Here is a 7,208-nt window from a genome sequence, read left to right as displayed (position 1 = left end):
GGAGCAATCAGCTGCAGGGCTTATAGAAGGGCAAAGTTATCATGTTCTGATTATTATTGAGGGTGTGCAAAAACTCCTGGATATCATCGACCAGCATTGCTCCAAGGTTAACGAAGATCAGGTGAGGGCATAAGCAATGTCCGTAGTGGCAGGTGCAGAGGCTCTGGGGAAATATCCGCAGTGGCAGGTGCAGAGGCTCTGGGGAAATATCCGCAGTGGCAGTATAGTGCAGGCTCCTTTCTGTGCAACGAAAACAGTGAAAGGTGAGACACTTCAACAGAATGCATTAAGCATGTGACGGAGGTCAATTGGCTCTCTGGGCAGCATTCTTCACCATTTCCTCGAACTCCTCCACATTCTTCATGCCCTGCACCTTCTGAAGGACAGCCTTGCCTTGCACCTTCTCTATCAAGCTGATCGGGGTCTCAACAAGGAGCAGCCCTCCAAGCATCAGTATTAATGAAGGGACACATGCACTAGCAAGGGCGATGCGCCAGCCGGCCACACCTGGTCTACTGATATAGTTTCTTTGGCTGGACTCAGTAATGCTAGACCTTGTCAGTAATGCTATGGGAAGAGCTGGCTATGTTCTCCAAAAGTTCAAAGCTACAACTAATCTTGCATATGGTCACAATTGCTTTCTGGTTCATCTATAGAGTGTTCTATGTGTAATTAACAGTTCCCTCAGTTTCTGCTTATTTAATACTGACAGGTGAATGGTGGAATGCTAATGTGGAGGATGTTATCACTCAGGCTTTAGCCCAGGGTGGGGCTTACAATATCTCAGATGACATCACAATCAATGGCCAACTTGGTGATCTGTACAATTGTCCATCCTCTGGTTAGCCCTAAAGATCCATGTCTTATTAGGCTTCATGAACAATAATTCCTGAGCTTAGATAAGAATGTGTAGTCCAAAATGGTCGCTACAGCATGATGTGGAATTCTGGTCTAGATGCTTGACAGGCAATTCTCCTACTTCAGAAAACGCTCGTTCGAGTTTGTAACAGAATTCGTGCAAATCTATTAGAGATGTAGACTCAATTTAGCAGGCCTTTCTTTTTAGCTATTTAACAGAAGACACTAGCCTGGTAGTTCTGGATATACGCCTTGAAAAGTGTATACTAAGCTATGGGAAGAGCTGGCTATGTTCTCCAAAAGTTAATCTCTGAATGTTCAGCTATGGGAAGAGCAGGCTATGTTCCCATAGCTGAACATTCAGTTAATCTCTGAATGTTCCCATAGTTGAACATTCAGTTAATCTCTGAATGTTCAGCTATGGGAATCAGACTCAGGGAACTTTACCAGATTCCTGGGCTCAATTTGAGAATCTCAGAGTGCTCAGTTTAGGTTATAATAGACTCATTGGATCTTTACCTTCTTGGATACTGAAGCTTGACAAAATTCAGCTTTTGGACTTATCAAAAAACAAATTTTCAGGCACAAAGCAGATCTACCACATGGAAGGTCTTAAGATTTGTGTGGATGTAATTGGTAACAGTGCTCTGTCGCAAGACAATGTACTTCGCAAGCCTGAAGGGGAGAAACTACTCAGAGGGCTACTATTACTATGACATCCCAAAAAGTGTCTGTAAGCCAGTGTCTGTACAAACACAAGAAAGAAGTACTAGTGCAGGAGACCCTCGTAGCAGAACTAATTACTGAGACTTAACAGGCCTGATAAGCCATAGCAAAAACGTATTGATGCATGAAAGAAGCTTATAAGACATTGCAAAAATATAATTGTACCTGGACTGGAGCTTAGTGATGGTGACCAATGCTGCAATATTCTGTGACCGTCTTTTCTTTCTCTATCATGAAATCTGTGCGCCTCCACTCAGCTCACAGAGTACGGCCTGCTATGTTACTGAATGAAAAAAGGGGAAAAGAAGAGAAGGCGGGAGTTCCAAAACGTTAGAGGGAAAATATATTAAGGTTAGTGTTTCAACGGTAGGATGAGAACTTTTTATTTTTTTGAGTTTATCAATATTTATTTCTCTATTTCGTTTTTGAAGAATTCTAGAAAAAGATAAGTCACATGATCATATTGATAGCATCACCAATTTGTTATAAAATCTCCCCCCCCCCTCCCCCCACCTTCGATGACTCAACTCTTGGTGATTTTTGGTGCGTGCACCGCATCAATTATCTTTGTGAGTACAATGAGTAGACTTTGTCGATCATCATCATTCCAAATGCAAGTCTTGTAGAGATTTTCGATGTCTCATCAAAATTGGAAGACTTAAAGGGATCCTGGTAACACTCAAGATTCTTTAAATTAAAATTTTTTTGTCTCATCAGTGATAATATTAGCTACCAAGACTCGTGGATTTATTTACATATCTAATAGAGTCTACATCTCTAATAGACCCGTTTTCAACATCTAGTGTCTAATTGGATCTTATATATCCTTTAATATTCGTATCTACCCAATGCTTCAAATCAATTTGCATATGTTGTTGGCATTGGCACCTTAAAATCTCAACAAATACCCCAATGACTCGTTGTTGGTATATTATTATAAAATAAATATTTTCAAAAAATAAAACACAAATATGCACGAGGGAGGGAGGGAGGGAGGGAGGGAGGGAGGGAGGGAGTGAGTGAGAGAGCGGCATGATTGCCTCTAAGGCAATCATGCCTTAGAGGCAATCATGTCTCTCTCTATACAAATATTCTTTTTAAATTTTGCAGGTAGACTCCTCGGTAGACGCAATTTGTGTTTGGGGTTCGACTCCCCTTGAGTTTATCTTTATTTATTTAATTTACTCTCACATTGATATTGATTATTACTTGTCTACATGACAGGTGAACAATGTCTAAACATAATTTGAAAAACAACACTTTGATGAAGGTTATGATTGAAATCAACTATGAGGGTATAATCTTGATTTTTTTCAGGTATAATCCTGATTTGTACAAAGGCCCCTCTCACTAAAGTGTAGTAGTACCTGATTTCCATTGCGAGTGATGGCATAAGCATGGCTTAGATATCTCTAAAAATAATAGTAACAATTATGTTGATTTTCATTCAGTCTCACATTCATGACGCTTATCACTTGTCTACATGACGAGTTCACTATAAGACAGTAACCATTATTTTTAGTTTTAGCCTTATGTTGATTATTACTTTTGAACTATAGGACAATAACCATAGTTTGTTTCAGTTTTAGTTTCAATTTCAACCTCATGTTGAACTATAGGACAATAGCCATTATTACTTTTGAACTACATAAACCATTATTACTTCTGAACTACATCTACTCTGAAAACAGTAGGGAGGTTGTCTGCTACACCTACTCTGAAAACAAATGATTTGATATGAATGATTGATTACTTGTTGATAATTGGAGTATTGCCTTGAAAAGTGTCCTTCAATGCTTGATAACAATACTTATACTAAGCAGTTGATGACTACAACACAGTCATGCATCCGAGGCAATCGGCGAACAAGGATGAGATTGTGTGCATTTGAGAAGATGGACCTAGTTGTGTGAGGGAGAATGGACAATGAGATTGTGTGAATATAAGAAGTTGGGACCTAATCGTGCACGCGAGAATGGACATTTCTTGAATCATGGAGGAACATTGAGCTCCCATTTAAGAAAACAACTAATTTTATTTGCATATTTTTTTTTTCTCTTACATTGCCCAAGGTTTAATGACCTTTTACATGTGTCTTATTACCTATGCCCAATGGGCATCCTAAGTACCCAATCCCTTGCTCCAATTCTGCTACTTGGAAGTCTAGCTCCCTTAGCAACTTTGCTAACTCATTCAATCCTAGGAAGATAAGCTTGCTCATCAATTTATAAAATTAATTGGTCGAAGCACCAGCCCCATAAGATACCATTTCCCTTGAACTAAAATTTGGCAACTTCACCTTTATGTTTTTGCAAATCTTCTATTCACTAATATGAGACCAGTTTTATGCCTTGTAACATATGCAAATTCACTGAGTCCAAATTAGTAATATAGGGAGAATTTTTCATTATTCCTCTATTCTCATTGCATTTCTTTTAAGCCTAAAATTATCATGCAATAACAAACATTATAACATATCTACCAGTAGAATCTATTGCTACCTCTGCATAGTATGCCCCCAATACGATTTTTCCAAAGATGAACCTCAATTAGATGACTTTAGACTTGACTACTTAAAGTACTACTCGCCCCTACCAATGCCCATTGACCTTTGAGTTCATGCTTCTATACTACACATCAATAGCATTTTCTAACATTTCTATATTGCACATCATAAAATGTAGGTCTGCTTGGTGAGAACTAATAGATACTTGGGTTGCACATATAGCCTATCTTGTAATCATCAACAGTGCACCATCTCTTCTTCTTGCTTTCATTACACCTATAAGGCCATGGGAGAAAGAGAGTCTTGTGATTGGGATGCACACTTGTAGATGGATACATTTAAATTGGAAATTTTGCAAATTCATCTCAAGATTTTGAATTTGCAAACCTCAAAGAATCCATCAAGATATATTTTGGACATGCTCTGCAATATTCAAGAAGAATAAAACGTTAAATCAAATCGAGTCAAATTGATATAATCCCTTGATCAGTTAAAATGGGATGATTTCAAAAGAGGTTTAATACCCCTTACTGAAGATTAAGATACAGTACCTAAAATCTGCCTTCTCCTTGTAAAATTGGAACTTGAACAGAACATAGAGGAGAATCTATTGGTAGAATGCATGTCAAGAGATAGAGACCATTTGTTCTTGCCATACAAAGGATACCTATATTCCCTATATGCTCTTTTATACTTGGTATCAGCACATGTTTCTCATATTTTAGACATTCCAAGCTCCATTTGCATGGAGCTTATAAATATTTGTTGACTATGAAGCATGAAGTATAAGAGCCAGTGTGCTAGCATGCCACCCACTTGGCCTATGCTCAAGGAGAACACCTAGGCTATCTGAAACCTAATTGCCCTTCCACATGCACCAAGGGGTCGCATGACAATCAAGATCACAATGCAATTGGCCATACCATCAAGCACCCATATGATTGTCACTTCCCTCAAAACTATAAGAGGTAATTACACTCTTCCACTTTAACTAAGAGTAGCTGCACATAAATGACATTTGGCCCCCCTCCAATAAATTAACTAACCTACTTCCTAACTCACACGAAGGAACACCTACTCACTATGACCTTCCAAACTAAATTGGCAATAGTTAAGTGAGTTAGCAACAATGTAATATTATAAGATGAGACCCAAACTCCTTGCACTATGGTTCAATACATTTTTAATATTTGCATGGTGCAAAGAGATGAGAAAGAAATCCAACAAAGGACCAATATCAATGATTGCTATATAGAGACATTATTGATGTACATGTCATATGAGAAATATGACATTGAATAAGATAGTTCTACTCCCATTTCCTAGTCATCAAACTCAAGTGGCTCTTACACTATCCGGCATGGCTTGATATAAGGTAGTTGCAATAGTTATTGGGTCCTATCTCCATGGCTCGATATTATAAGGTAGGTGCAAGAATTGTTGGCTCCCATCTCTTAGGTCATACAATTGTCATCTCAAGGCTCCTTTTCACATGCACATCATTGCTATGATTTAACATTAGATTAACAATGCATGTATTAATAAATGTTGAGGTGATCCTTGCTTGATAGGATCATGCCTTCTTCCTCAAACAACTTGCTTCCTACTAAAAAGTCTACAACAATAGGCATAATTACTAAGAGACATTGTTTGTATGCATGATCAATTTTGGCAAAGAGAAATTGTTTAAAGTTACTAATAGTGTACTTACTAATACAAATGATGTACCACACATCCATGATAGTTGTGTGATCTCCTAGTGCTTAAACAATTTTGGAGCTTGGTCGAGCTAAATGGGTTCTCATCTCATCTTGTGAGCTCTACTACCTCTAGGTATAAATAAATGAGTTCTTATCTCATCTTATAATATTTTCCTAAATTAGAAGGTTCATCTTTATTGTTAGAATATTAAGTAATCAAATGATTTTTTCAACCTCTTGTGATAGACCTTGCAAGGATGTTATTCGAACCTCCTATCTTGTAAAGCTAAAATTGTTGGTCAATCTAAGTGCCATTGTGATAGTTTTGTGCCATTTCTCTAAATGATATAGTAGTTGAAGAAATATGCAAGACATGAACCTTTTATAGGAACTCAAAATAGACAAAAAAAAGGGGCAATGTTGCATGTGCACCCTCGTTCCTTTAGATTAGTAAGTTTTCTTGGTGCGCAGATCGGTCGCAGATAGCTCACGTAGTGAACCCCTGAAGGTCCCCAAGAACAATGAACTCTACCTTTTTGCACAAAAAACAATGTAAAAGCATGCACGACAAGAGGCAAGAGACAAATTGGGTTCAATCTCCCCCATGCCTTGTGTGAGCGCTTCACAAAGCATGTATTTAATGTATATTTCCAATCTTCATGCTCAATAATAGCCCAATTACAAAAATATGACAAGCTTTTTAGCTTTTGAGTTTGCTTTCTACAAAAATAGAAAAATAAAGCTAATGGACGGTGCCCATAGAGTCTGGCACGCCCAATCTCAATGTCCAAATAGAAATAACATATACGGGCGCATAAGCGCATACAAAATAATAATCAATAATCGATGTCTCAATAGACATAACAAAATATAGGCATGGCGCCTATCAAAATATAGTCCAAAGGTCGAATACCCGCTAAACTCCAATGCTTTCCTCCGCCACTGCTGCTATCTCTACACATCAACTGAAGCATTCACAATCGTTAGTAAAATAATACAATTAAACCGACAAAAGTGAATACCTAGCAGTCTTCAGCTACATAAATAAATCAACTGGTTAGAAATAAATCCTAACCTTAATTTATTACGAGTGCGCACTCTAAACTCATAAACGTTTATTAATTTAATATGCATTTTGCGAAATCACCCGCTATGGAATCACCCATGTACACACTAAATTAATGAAACGCCCGAAAAGGACAGGCGTCCCCATCAACTTCTCGCACAAAGAATCCTCTTTGTGTATGAGCCCCGGTTATCTAAGTTTACGGAATCCACCGTAAAACCTCACGGAATCCACCGTGGCACGGAATCCACCGTGGAATATGCCTCCTGGCATCATACCCCCGGGGTGGGATAGCAATTGACCTCAATTGCTATTAGCTCAATGTGGAGCTAACAGAGTGGGGAAAGCATTT

The sequence above is a fragment of the Lygodium microphyllum genome, chromosome 27, assembly GCF_053477565.2.
Source record: "Lygodium microphyllum isolate KBCC chromosome 27, Lygodium_microphyllum_v1.1.10, whole genome shotgun sequence".
In the NCBI taxonomy this organism is placed as follows: domain Eukaryota; kingdom Viridiplantae; phylum Streptophyta; class Polypodiopsida; order Schizaeales; family Lygodiaceae; genus Lygodium; species Lygodium microphyllum.
This window is presented reverse-complemented; position numbering follows the sequence as displayed.